General features: G+C 40.0%; 1 protein-coding gene across 2 annotated transcripts in view; it reads right to left on the bottom strand.

Annotated features, from left to right (window-relative positions):
• The window catches only part of kcnab1a (potassium voltage-gated channel subfamily A regulatory beta subunit 1a), a 103,259-nt gene that overhangs the window by 80,641 nt on the left and 7,480 nt on the right, over positions 1–15,138 (bottom strand). The gene's annotated exons all lie outside the window — the stretch shown is intronic.

Here is a 15,138-nt window from a genome sequence, read left to right as displayed (position 1 = left end):
AATCCACCAGTCCTAGTTTCATGATATCTCCGACCTTTGAAATAATGCCAATCAATATGTTATTCCTAAAATGACTATACCCGGAACTCAGCATGGTGCATTTTTAAGAGAATTTCTGAGAGCAAAATTGTAAGGTACAACTTTTTAATAACCTTCTGTATATTGTAACTAAAATCATGACATAATGAGGTTGTTCTCCAACTTGCACCGTGTAATAAGCACATACTCCTACACTACCTGCACCACAATTAGCTATTTGTTGCAGAGAGCAGCGTTCCTGACTGCTAGAGAGTCTCCAGAAATGGACACTTGATAGTCAGGAGTGGTAACAACGAGAGAAAACTGTCATCTCAGTGATAGCATTGCTATGGAAACTGTATGGAGGCGTTATGTGTGTGGGAAAAAGCAGCAATAAAATAACACCAGGCAAGAATAAAGATGCCAGATGGCAACCAGGCAGCATCTGGAGGAACGAAGGATACATGTACACTGGTCACCTCTGAGAAGAAAGTGTATACAGTAAATAGTGTAATGAAAGAGACACTTTCATCTGCTAAGCTATGACTACATTACATCTCCAACTGGGTTGTTTCATAGAGAAGTACGGTACCGTGATACAAGACAGGATAGGAACAGGAAAAGAAGCTTGGCTTAGTAAAGTTTTGTTACGTATTAAGTATCTTTAACAGTGGGTACCATGATTACCACTTTACTTTAAGGGGAATCGAATTGTAAGATTTTCTCAACACCCAGACAGCCAAGTCAAACTCTGACAAAATACAGCAGCAAAAGGCAGCAGCATTCATGCAGGAAAAAAAAACAAAACCAACTTGCCTCTCAATTTATTTCCTACATTGTGTTTGTGACCTTTATGTCACTTCTCAAACAGGCCACATTTTCTCTGGTCGCACATTCCTTTGGAGACAGAAATAGTTTATCTAAATGTGCTGTGCTGGATGTGTGTATGGTGCTTGTGTATGTGTTTCATCACAATTTACATTTTGATTACAACTAGTAGCTGAAGTTGTCAGATAAATGTAGAGCAGTAAAAAAGAAAAATGTTTGCCCCTGAAATTTAGAAGCTAGAAATGGAACTACTCAAGCAAAAGTACCAGCACCTCAAAAGTAAAGGAAAACCAAAGAAGTGTACTAGTAAAGTACTTAAGTGTAGTTAGTTACTTTCTATCACTGATGGTTAAAAAAAAGCTTCTACAATGTCAATTTGTACCCCGCTACATGAACAGCACACTACTTCCTGCATTACCACTAGTGGTTGTCACATAGTCCAAAACACTGAACCCTCTCTGAAACTAAACCGTGAAACTGAAGCCTAACAAGCATAAATAAATCCACTGAAAGTTTCAAGGCCAATTAGACCCAAACAAAAATGTAGTTGTTCCAAAAAACACCCTCACAGAGACAAGACAAGGACACCCTTTCTCTTGCGTGGATTGTGATCAGTATTTCATGATTGGATCCCCCTGATTATGAAACAAATTGACACACAGCCTCAACACCTGCAGCAAGACAACCGAGCTCTACCTGTATCCTCTTAGACTGAATAAAATTTGGACCCAGTCTGACCTGGGTCCCCACATCAAGTCTTAAGCCGAGTTTCGACCAAAAAGTTACAGTCAATAAGAACTGAATTAAGACCCTGGTTCCTGCAGTTGAAACGCGCATAGTTCCTCAAAAGGTTCCTGGTTCCTGGGGAAAGTTCTTGAGGTGGAAACGCGCTTTTAGTTACAAACAACAAATGAACCATCAAATACCAGTAACAGGCATTCACTGTTCGATTTGGATGTAAATTGTGTACTGCAGTATTGTCCAATGTGTTTTTAGTCTATCGGTAAATTAAAGTTGATGCAAAGTGTGATAGTGGTGTAATAACCAGTGGGGGGGTAGATAGATTGCATGTGCATCATCTACCAGCACTGGTGAGTTCCATCATTTTTTTTAGCTGGATTAAATCAAACACCTGTGTCCATTCTAATGTGCATCTCCCTGCGCTACAATTTCATGCTCTAATTTCTTGATTACTGGCTAGGTCAGTAAAAATCAAATTTGTTTCATGCTTCTTTTTTCTTTTTTTTTTTATTCTTGCATTTACAGTACATCACTGTGTCCTACATGAACACAGCGCACATGACAGAAAGTTATGAGCTTGGCTGTTTGTAAGTAAAAAGGAGTACATAATTAAGGACTTTAATGCCTCTGTGGCAAACCCACACAAATTATTTCAATTATTTTGGCTGATTAGACCACTTGCTAAGACTGTGTGGGTGCAGACTGAGCTTGATTGACATCTCATTCACTGTCCTGTTACATTTGTTAGAGTGGGATAAAATTACATATATTAGTATGTAGCAACCAAGTGCACTATATTTACATACCACCATTATATGTACATGTACATTAATGCACTATATAGGCATACAGAGTTTCCATTGCAGTATCTACTGCGGCTTTTGGGAGCAGAATCTCTTTTCTTTTTCTTTTCTTTTTTATAATAGCCCTCAATCTGAAATTCATCTCCTGTCCCACTCTGTACAGAACGATCATTAGTCAAATTACTTAGTCAAAGAGTAGAAATGAAACCACTTGAAGATAATAGCGAGGTGAAGGAGAGCTCTTACATCGTGCCAACGATGTAAAACCACTTGGCTCTTCTAATAAGTGCTTCACTGTGGCTGTGTTAATCATCAAAGTGAGACAATGTCAGAAATGTGTGCGCCTAAAAACATGCACTGGGCTTTAAGGTTACTTTAAAGTTGAAATCAAGTCTAAAGTTTGGAAGTTGTTTTGTGAAAATCTTGAGAGACTAACTGTGTATTCTGTGCCAAAAATTCAATCCCCTATGTTTTTTGAGTGAGTTGGATTTTTAACTGCTGCCCCAGCAAGAAGTAACTTTTAATGGCACTTTCCTAAGGGACATTTTAGCTTCAGCAATCTCAAGACTGTGTGTGTGTGTGTGTGTGTGTGTGTGTGTGTGTGTGTGGTGTGTGTGTGTGTGTGTGTGTGTGTGTGTGCATGCGTGCTATATGTGTGCCTGAGCACTTGAGTGCAATGATGTACGCACAAGGGATTCCCCATCATTCGTATGTGCTGACAGGGAATTTCTGCACCACGTCTCCTGCCATTTATCATCTGTGCAACGCACAACTCATCAAGCAAGAGTTATTGACTGTGTGTGTGAAACAGGTAAGATAGTTTCAATCAGTATGTGCTCCTGCAGGGGAGATTAAATCATTTTATATAATACAACAAAAAGAGACTGTGCAGGGGAGTAAACTAACAAAAAACTCATTTGAAAAAATGTTCAGCAATATTCCTGTATTGTATAGGGGGTAGAAGTTAGGCAAGGCAAGGCTTACAGTTTTTTTTCCACACAGAAGACAATAATTTGAAAAACAAAAAACAAAAAACCATTCGCAACTGCTCTATCACAGCAAGCAAACAGGACAGAGTAATTACAATTTATTCACTGACAAAGTTAAAATACTTGTCATTAAAGGGCAACATTAAAAGAAATGTTTTGGTGCTTCTTTTAGAGTGTGAACACCTCAGGAAGGCTATTCCAGCAACTACGACTATAAAAACTAAAAGGCTGATTTATCAGATTGTGAATCAATCCTCAAAAAAGCAAGAATACCAGGGCTGGGTGACCTGAGAGGTCTGGGTAAATGGCTTTTAAGCATACCTTGGAGCAATGCAATTCACAAGCAAGTCAACCCCGTCAAGTCTAAGGCACACTGGAAGCCATGGCAGTGATATGAAGGCAGGCGTAGTGTGCTTTATTTTTCTTAGTCCTTGATAAAAGTCAGGCTGCAGCATTTTGAATGGGCTTCCCACAGTCCTCTGAAGACCACAGAGAGAGAAGAACATTACAAGGGTCTATTTTACAGGTTACAAAAGCAAGTCTTTCAAGGTCTGCTTTTGAGCAGAAGCCAGAGCATTTATTTATACAGCAGTTTTTGATCGGATCAAAAAAAACAGTTTTACTAATTTTGGTGGGATGTGTGAAAACTTTATTATACTGTAATTGAATTATATTGTATATTGCAATGGGAGACTGCAGTCACCAGCCACAGATTACTGTGTCTATGCTGCATTGCTGCACTGAAGCCACTAAAACACTAAACTGTTCATATACGCATGCGTTGGCATTTATGCAACTGCTCGTACAGTATTTGCACACAATGCTGTTAGAGTATTTCTGTGCATCTGCTGGCACAGTGTCTGCCTACGCTTATTGCAGTGTTTAAACAGTGACAAATACTGCAGTAAAGTCAACAGCATGAGTGTGTGTGTGTGTGCGCATGTGTGCAATGGGTCTACATTACGTTTAGTTGTTATTATGATGGCAATCTTTCATATCCCACTCCTTGTCCCCTCTCTCACCTCACCTCTCGTAATAGGCAGCCTTAAGGGAGACTACAGTGTATTACCTTTTCTTACAAAAGATACCACTGCACCCAGGGACAAGCATCCACAGTCACACACACACACACACACAACCTGGCAAAGACTCAGACTCCACTCCTTAATATTACGATCTGTGAAGACACACACACTGAGAAAAGACAAGAAAAGTGCTGATCAGACGAAATATAAACTTTACCTGCATCAGTGTGTCAGCTTAGTGTTGTAAAATGGAGATGTATGGTGACACTAAAACTGAGTGTCCGCACTAGGCATGACTGCACAAAATCATAGATGGAGGGAAATGACTAATGACAGGACCACGACAGCGTAGAAAGAAGGAAAGAAATACACATGGACAAGGTGACAGCAGCAGTGTGAGATAACAAGGAGCTTGGGTGATATTTGGTTTAGTGAAAGAGTAGGAAATGAGAAGAGAAAGGGAACTGTTTATGTGCTGAAAGGAGCACGGTTGGATATTATTTTGCCCCCTCTTGAGCTGTGGTGTGAAAGGTCTCTCTGCAATCCACAGTAGGTGACACTCCTACGCTGATTCCAACGCTGCATGAGCACTGCAGCACCTCTTAAAGCCATATTTCACTTTGGTCAAACATTTCCTCTTCTCTTGGCAAACACACAGGATCTCTAGGGAACGACTGACTCTTAGCCGTATCGGCGTGCACAGCCTTTTTGCTTTTGGTTTATAATCAGTAAATGCAATGAGGGCATAGTGCAACCAAACATTAAACTGTGGACATAAATAAAATATCTGCATCTATGGTGCTATTGTTTGTCTTTGTGATATTTTGAAAAGCTAAACTAGACGCACATCCACACAAAGAAAGTGGGAAGTGACCAAAGACACTCGCTGCTGCTCAATGTACTGTTGAGGAGTGCTCCTTCAGTCACACACACACACACACACACACACACACACACACACACACACACACACACACACACACACTCTTTCGTGTCCATCATCAAAGAGACAGCAGATCCACAGCTCCCCCTAGTGGTGACACCACCAACAAGCACTATAACAAATTACAGGACACTTCCTGCTCTCTTCTTTTGATCTCCTTCTGCGTCTCCTGACGACTCATTTTGAATATCCTCTCTCTAATCACCCCAAGCCCCCCATTCCCCCACCCACATCAACCACAGAACTGTTAAACATGTTTTCAAGTGTTTTCACTTCCCCTCTGGGGTTTCATCACACACCCACGCCATTACCCCTCATGTGCTTGGTATCATCATCATTACAAATTAGTTATTTAACTGCTGCTCTTATCTTTAAAGATCAGCGAGTGAAGAGAAAATGCTTCAGTCTCATCCTTGCTACAAACACACACACACCTATTAATGAATCCCTGTGGGGATTTTCTCATTGAATTACAGGAATGTGTGCTCAGATCTCACAGACTACCATTATTATGAGTTGTGGTACTTTAGCTGTGGACTGATTTGCCAAAGGCTACAGAGTCACCTTGAACATCACTTAATAGATTTAAAGTAAAAGGATGACTGTGTGTGTGTGTGTGTGTGTGTGTGTGTGTGTGTGTGTTTAAAGTTAGACTGGCTCGTTTCCTTCTACGTGAAGCAGTGTGAGAGTAAGATGAAGCTCCACTGGGGTTTTATCCTCAAGCGACCTCAGAAGCACTGCCTCTTAAATAACCACTTATCACTCCTCATCAATAATGGACAAATACCAAGAGAGAGGAGGAGCAGTGAGGCAGCGATACCTTAAGAACCAAGCTGAGAGAGGGAGACGACTGGGAGAAAGAAAGACGGAGAGCGATGGTTCATTTGTGTCTTAGCTGCAGTCTACACACAGAAAATTTTCTTTTTAGCTCGATTATAACAATTCACTATTAGGTTAACATTAGCGCACTGTGCTCATGTAAAACAAACCGCAGTGATGGAGATGTTGAAAATGTAGCTTTTCTTCGTGTTTAAATCTTGTCAAACAGGTGTTGTGATGAAGGACGCTAATTGCTTTTTTACTCACAAAAGGTTGATGACACTCACAGAGCTACGACGTGTCACTAGTCTGTGCTGTCTGCTGTGTGTGTGAGAGGCTGCCGCCCGACACCAAAACGCAGTAGAGTTTTTTTCCCCAGTTCATTTGGCTCAGGCGCTGCACCTTGAAAACCCTGCATGCATGGCGTGTGTAATCCTAATTCATTTGCAGTGTTTATGCACCTGTTCATATCGCAATGACGATATATGACCAAATAAGCATAATCGGTCAGCACTAGTATTAACATGCGTCTTCAGTGATCCAATCACAAGTGGACAGCTCAAAATACGTCAGTTCACACCTGACTTGCATCTCCACATGCGTCTTGATTGACCACTTATGATCGGATCTTACTTTCCCCGCTCCGTTCCCCCATCACTCTCTCACTGTCTTGCAGTGAACTTTAAGCATTAATAAAATTTAAACAAGTTAGTTATATAAAAATTCACCCCCTTTATAGTTGTTATGAAGGAACCAATTGGGTGTAAAGACTGTAAACATGTTTATTACTGCTGTAAAGTTAGGCATTTTAACATGGGAGTCTATGGGGATTGACTTACTTTTGGAGGCAGTTTCAAGTGGCCATTCCGTGTTGGCTTCATTTTTCAGCCTCAGGGGTTGCCGCTTGACACACACAGGATCCGATCACAAGCGGTCAATCAAGACGCATGTGGAGACGCATTTGAAAGTCAGGTGTGAACTGACGAACAGAGCAGTCCACTTGTGATCGGATCACCCGAGACGGATGTTAATGCCAGGTCTAAACAGGACCTATGAAACGGTGGCTCAGACCATCTCCGAATGTGGTCTGAGTGATCAGATCTCAAATGCTCCCTCAATGCATCTTGGGTGCATTCACATTAGGGTTTTCTGATTCTGGTTTTCTGATCCTGCTGCTTTACATGGTGGAAAATACAACTTCTGGAATCAATGAGGGACAAACTCACATTTTTGGTCACTCCTCTTTCTCTCTCGCTCAGAGTAACGTAACATTAACGTAACACACAGGTGTAGTGCTGCCAGGGTCACCAGAACATCGCTCCACTACTTTTTTTCCCCCCAGATGAAATAAATTATCCACAGTTCACATAATCCTGTTGATATTTATATACATTTTAAGCACTGATCATCACCAAAGCGTGTGTCATGTAGAGAGCTAATAAAAACAAATGAAACAGTCAAAGTTGTCATACTGACATTTAAGGTGTCAATATGCAATCTTGCATTGATTAACAAGAAAACGTAAAGATTTTTTTATAAATCTTTGACCATTTCAGAAGCTGAGAGATGTTCAAAGGCTGGTCTGCCAAGCACGGTGATCCCAATGACTGTTTGGCCTGTCCCTACAGCAGTCAACTCCTGTCTGGCACTCGCCCAAATGAGCACATCAATAGGGCAAACTGATGCTCTATTGATTCACAGAGTCAGCTACTGCTGAGGGAAGTGAAACTCCAGACGTCTGCGCATGTGTGTGTGCAAAGGTGGAGAAAAAGACAAGACGTGTGTAAGAGTCCAGCTGATTTTTCAAGCTGTAGAGTTGATTTATTGATGAGAGTCACGTCAAGAACGTGCATTAGCTCACTCAATAGCCGACTAATGAACTGGTGATGTGTGCAGGTCTGTGTGTTACATCTGGCGACTAGTTTCGGACTTGTTTAGACCAGTATGGAAACAGGATTGACTAATAATGAAATTTGTTTTCACTACAAATACATTCAGCAGGTACAATTAAACGGTTTGTTGTTGGTTATTTCCTCTAGGGAATTCATATGTCGAGGAAATATCCCTAAAGTGACATTTAAAGGAATGTGTAAGTGTGTGTAAGTGAAAGAGAGTGGGCAGAGCACAGAACGATCCATCAGTAAGATTGACAAAGCCATGATTAACTTAAAGCAGTCCTGCCTGAGTCTTAGCTACAGAAACGAATCCTTCTCTGTTGGCTCTCACATGACCTTATTGATCTCAAATACTACAGTCATTAGTATTTATAAGGAATTTAAATCTTGTTATGACTTTAAACCTCTAACAAGCTGTAACTGTATTTTTATTTTGTCTTATATTTAACCTATACAGTAATGAATATTAGGTCAATCCTGAATTTAAAAACACTGGTCATGTGATAGAAGTGACATGTACAGTATATCTGTGTATGTACAGTAGGCCTACATACTATGAGCATATACATGAAAAGACATCCTTAGATAACAGAACCCAGATTCAATCTGTTAGTGAGATAATCAGTGATTGAACACGCGGGTGTTTTCACTTATCTTACCTGAATAGACTTTTTCTGAAGACAGTGGGGGAGCGTGTAGAAACATGCTTTCCTCTTAGTGAGGACATTTTTTATCAAAAGCCCCAACAGGCTCCATCTCTGCAGTGAACATTTCACAATAACACAACAGCTTCAGTGCCTAAAAAAAACCAAGCGACAAATGCACAACACAGCAGGACATTTAACCAGCAGCAAGTACCACCACAGGGGGATCAAAGACAGAGCGCCACACACAATATAGACAGTCAGTGAGATGTGGATAGATACAGAGGTAAGAGTGTGTTTGACTCAAGATGTCTGAAGAGGCCTTCCCATTCTTCACTGGCAAACCGTGTAAAACTACTTGTAACAGCAATATGGGAAACTGGCGAACTCTCTCTGCCAGTTGTTTGAATTGAATTCTTTTTGAAATTTGTTTGGCGAGAGATTCATGAGATGCAAGAAATTTGTTGAATCTTTTTAGTCAATAATGATAGCTAATTTACTGCATTTTCAGGGAAGATCAGAGTGTACAAGGCAGTTGTTACACCCTTCCTAGAGGATAAGTCATTTCTCCTGCAGTCTGTTGCTTTAACCAGTTGTGGAGTTGTGTTCAGACCTTTTACTTAACTAAACTTACTAATACCACACTGTAAAAACATTGAGTAAAAATCCTGCATTCATAGCTGAATAATTATTAAAAAAAAGACGACAATATTTTCCTTTGAAATGTCATAAATTAGAAAGTGGCATGAAAAGAAAATACTCAAGTATCAAATAAGTACCTGAGTAAATGCACTTAGTTACTTTCCTCCACCTTAATAGTGTGTAACTTAACTGAACACACTACACCATAAAACCCCTGGTTTTCCCCATCTTGTAATTACAAACTGAAGTCTTCTCTTTCTCTCTCTCTGTCTCTCTGCCCAGAGTCATTTATTACATGACTGGTTCTAAGCCAAAAGGTGTCACAGGATCTTGGTCGGTCTAATACCTTGTGTGTAAAGCCCATCACAGTTTACCACACCCTCCAGGCTTTTAGAAGCTTTGAAGCATTCATAATAGAAAAGGCTCTAAACCAGGTACTTCCACTGCAATATCTGAATACAGGTACACTAGTTTTGGTGTTTCTTTGGGATGATGTCAGCACTTTCAGTCTGTATTAAAACTGTAGAGAAATGGTAAAACTAAGAGGCTACACAATAAAACAAGCACAAACATACAATTGATGAATCTGATGATGAATCTAATTAGAACGAGTTGCAATGATTCACCCAACAATAAAACAGACAATGGTAAAAATTGCACGTTGCACAAAAACACCCATTTCTGTGACTGCTTGACCAATTAAGTATTTAGTGAGGATACCAGTTCCTGTATTAAATATTCATTTGTTTTCCAAAATGAATAAAGGATGAGCAATTGACGCATTTATCTGCATGCGTATGTCCGTGTATGTGTGTGTGAGTTACGTGCAAGTGTGTCTTCTGTGAATCTCTGGTTGAGTGCACAGTTTCACTCACTGCTTCTCAAGTGTTGAAAGGTGACAAACGATGGCTTCATTAGGCTCTGATTAAGCACACAGACTGACACACACACTGCGCACAGATAGGCAAACTGCTGCACACACAGAGAAACTGATAGACATATATACACGACAACCACGTGCCTCCTTTAGTTAGTGATAGAAAATTTAGTATTATCGCATTTCTTCTTTTCATTTGTTCACCTCTCTTCACCCCTTCATCTCTACTCACTCCTGACCACCTCTTCCCTCCGTTTATTTGGCACCATAATAAATAAACTCACATGCCTGCATAGCTTCTCCTTACATAGGCAGATACCAGAGTCTAAACACTGATAGTGAACACGAGGCTCCAGTCCAGAGCGGACAGACATTTGACTGGCTGGAGTTAATAAACACTAACTGCTGCATTCTCTTATTTGGGATTCAAACACAGCAACACTTCTCCTGCCTTGAAGTAACATGGGGCTAAGAAACACGGTGGTGGATGGATTTTAGAAATCAAAATCTCTCAGCCAAAACAAACCACACAATCAGTCAGATGGTTACTCTATGACAAGAAAATCTGACCTTCAACTGGTAAACATAGGAATCTTCACATCCATTGCACATAAAGCACTATTGGATTTATCAAAACTAACACTTTAATGCAGAATTAGTTTTACTACTACAGGAAACAATGATCACATTTGCAAAAAGGGTTCACTGTGTCAGAGCACATTTGGTTTTACTCTTTTGCAGTTAAAAAAAGAGCCAATTTTTCAAAGTGGTAGACCAGTTTAAACTGATTTAATTGTTCTATAAAAAGATATATTATGTTTCCTCCTGCAAAAAGGACATTTTCACTACTGTTTGACATAAATATTGTGGCAAGTGAAGATGCAAAAGTATTTGCTGATTATGCTGCAGATAGTCTCTCTGAATACTCATTCCAAATGCTGAAACTAATTTTATAATCCAATTTCACTCAGTTTAACATCTAATTTTCATTTTTAAATAAACTTGCACTCTGAAAAACAGGTTGAAGGACAAAGACAATGAATGATGTACAAACTAAGATAGTAAAGATGACAGGACTGAAGAGAAAAGTGAGTGACAGAGGAGCAGAGAAACAACTGCGGGGACACTGTAACTCCTGTCACCTTCACACCAAGGTCTATCAGCAGGCTGAGCTCATTTAATCAGATGGACTGACAAACATCCAGATTGTCTACACACACACACACACTTGTTCACCCATGAGGACATGGCATATGCTTCATAATGTGACCGTCTGCCCCCTGGAGGTCTAAATGCCCCCTCACTGTCACTCCCTTACCCAGAATTCCCTGCTCTATATTCAATAATATCATGGGCTTTTGATTAATCTATTTCCCCCACTAGGCTGATTAAATTGACGTCCACTTTAATATGTGGAGTATTTGATCAAAATCAGCATCTGCATCTGTAACTACTTTGGCATTTAGGTTAAAAGGGGATTTTTAACAGGAGAGTGTCGATTGAACAATTTTTTTTAGATTAATATTCATTTAGTTTCCCAAAGGAAAACGGAAACTGCCTCAAGCATCCAGTATTATATAATCACAGCATGTTTTCAGCACCATAATGTCACAGTGAAACAATGAACCACTTTATTGCTGCATCTCAACTGGCAAAATTCAGCATTTTACAAATACAAAAAGAGCAATGAAAATTTTAAAACAAAAAGACAACAGAGCCCATTATGTAATTTCCTGAAGAGTTGATTTCTGACACAAATAAAGTGTTTCAACCAAAGCAGGAAGAAGACTTCCTCATATTGAAATTTGATTCAAAAATGGCAGGTGGTGGAGGCTTTTAATGACAGCAAACTAACAGCTGTACCCTCTTCAGTACAATGCAAGAAGACTAGACAAACAAAGCAAATATAGCAAAGAAGAAGAATAACAGAGCCGGAAACACCACAATGAACCTGTGCTGGATATTTATTCAGTGGCGAGGCATTCAGGACCAACTTGTGTGCTGACTAGCTGTCAAAATCAGTTTCTGAAGCTTTTTTCTAATCAACGTGGCTGATCTCTGCTTTTCAAACATGTTTCACTGGCGTCGTCACATAGCAACAGTATCTGGCCCTGACTGGATAATTAGCATTAACATTCACCACATTAGCTCTGAGGAGATGTTGAATACATATGTTCGGAAGTGAACAGCAGTAAGTTGTCACCACGGCCAACATGGTTAAAAAGCACGTTAACGATACAATGACCATGTACACATGCGAAGCAGCAGTTACTGTCTCACAAACACACACACACACACACACACACACACACACATGCTCCTTCACAACTGAAAACATACACACCAACTCACCGCACAGACAGACACACACACACTCATGAATAATAAACTGCAGGGCATGTGAGGGCATATCTGCTTGTAGTTTATCTCTTCTTCCTCTTCCCATCTGTGCTTTTTGTATTTTTTTGAATGCAGAAAAACAAAAGGAAACAGAAAACATGCATATGAGTTTGGTGTGTGTGCTTTTCTGTTTCTGTCTTTGCCAGGACTAAATGTCATCAATACAAAGAATTAGTTTTAGGGTGGAATTATAGTTCAGTGCTGGAAAAAGACTGAATTTTAAAAAAGGTTAAAATTGGGTTTAAGTTAGGATTCATTTTAGGGATTGTAGTTTGGACAGTGATTCCAAATCTGGGTGTGAGGACCCTGAAAATGGTTGTGGGATGATTAACAAAATAAGGAAGAACATAATTCTTTTTTTTTTCCCCCAGACTTTTCTCGAATCTTTCATTTTTTTCTTGTGAAATACTGCACAGTTTCACCTTTTCAGACCCCTATAAAATATTCAAAAAAGGAAAAAAAACTCACTCTTTGGTGGAGCCGTCATAACAACCTATGATGGGACATCATAAGTAGACATTTCTTTGTATTAAGGGGGTCAAAAGCTGAAAAGGTTGAGTTAGAAAATGCTTCCACAGACTTAATCTGTCGTGTCATGACTCACCTCTCTTTACACAGCCACAAGGGCTTTAAAGGAAAACTGGCTGGAAGGACATTGAGGGCTCTTCACTGATTTGCATTTCTTCCTTGGGGGTGTTCATATGTTAATAAAAGCATGTAGACTATTTTTCTTTTTGTGAAGTAGTGTGTAGTTTTGGTTATTTTATAGTTAGAGCAAAAAGAAAAGGGTTTACATTTCAGGAGATCTGGGTTGGACAAAGTGTAAATAAGTGTGTGTGTGTGTGTGTGTGTGTGTGTGTGTGTGTGTGTGTGTGTGTGTGTGTGTGTGTGTGTGTGTGTGTGTGTGTGTTGCTCAACATGGATCTTGACCAGTGGTACACAGTGACCTGGAAAAGGACGTGGACAGCCAGCTGTTTTGTTAGTCTACCATGGTGATATCCACAAACTTTCAAACACACACACACACACACACACACACACACACACGTAGCTCATGTATACACATATGCCAAGGTCCCAAGGCGGAATGCTAACAGCACAAGGCCATATGAGCTCCCGTAGCCAGGTTGACCCAACAGGGCTACAAACTGCCATCACACCCCCGTCCCTACTCCCCCCGTCTCTCTCTCCTTGGTGGAGTTGATGGAGAAATCACGCTCTATGCTGCCATTTCTTCTGTGCCAACACAATGACAGAATAATTTACAATTACACTGATAACGTAACATGGTCATGTTTGCAGAATACAGCCACAGAATCAGTGATGAGAGAGCCTGGGGAGTGGACGGGCTTTTCGAATGACCAAAATACAGTTCATGGAAATGCTAAGCCAGCAGCCTCTCCAAATATAAAGCACGCATGGAGCCACATTTCTAAACAACATTGTGGAGCCCAGTCTGGATATTGTATGCTTTCCGTTACATATGGTGAACTGGAACATGAATTTGCTCGTGATGAACAGGTGTGTTTACCTCATGTGGAGTTTGGACTTGTGATGTTTTTTTTCCCCTCATAGCTCATATGCAAATAACCAACATTATGTCAGTGTGACATTAACATAGTAGTGGTTCCTGTGGTGTTGTTAAGTGTCTAACAATGTTTATAGAGGACAGTAGTGAATATTTGTTACTATGTGCATGTGAAGCAGGTGGTTGTAAAAAAGCATTCATGTTCACATGCAATTTTCATGGATATGTAAAGGCTAAAGTAAAAAAACAAGCTACAACCAACCACATTCTCTTATCAGAGAATGAAATGCTTTATTCGAAATCACTCTTCCCCTTTCTTCTTCACTGGAGGCAACAACGCAGTGAAGGCAAAGCAGTTACATGCTGCTGTCTAGCCTGAAGGCTGAGCAGTGATCCACAATGTTCCAGTCACACTCACTGAAACCCCTCACCAACATGATGCTTAGTCACAGATGACAAACTAGAAGAAAAACAACAAAGGCATGACAGCAGTGGGTCTTTACCAGCGCCTGAGGAACACGAAGTGGATTGTCTTCAAAACACAAAAACCGTTTAACTTATAACATGAGCCATTTAGAGAATGACAGAATCCATATTTTCTATACAGCACGTGTAGATGTACATTCTGATCAAGCATTGCCCTTAAACATTAACTTCTACGCTGAAACACATTACTTTGAACACGTGAAGTTTAAAAGGTTTCGGTTGTGCAGCTTTAATGCACCGTGAAGCAAACATGGAGACAGAAATTAGTTACTTCACATGTTGCAGCATGAGCGTAAGTGCACTGACAATACAAAGCTTGAGTAATAATCAAGGAAGTAAAATTGTAAAAGATAATTTAAACAGGTGAAGAACATTAAAAGAAACCTAGACTGTCCTTTTCAATTTTAAAAAATATTTCAAAAAGAGTTTTTGCCTTCATGCAATCCTTTGACATTCAGGTATTTAACAACTCATCATGCCTCAAGATTTATTTCTGTATG

The sequence above is a fragment of the Seriola aureovittata genome, chromosome 4 (assembly GCF_021018895.1).
Source record: "Seriola aureovittata isolate HTS-2021-v1 ecotype China chromosome 4, ASM2101889v1, whole genome shotgun sequence".
In the NCBI taxonomy this organism is placed as follows: Eukaryota; Metazoa; Chordata; class Actinopteri; order Carangiformes; family Carangidae; genus Seriola; species Seriola aureovittata.
This window is presented reverse-complemented; position numbering and strand designations above follow the sequence as displayed.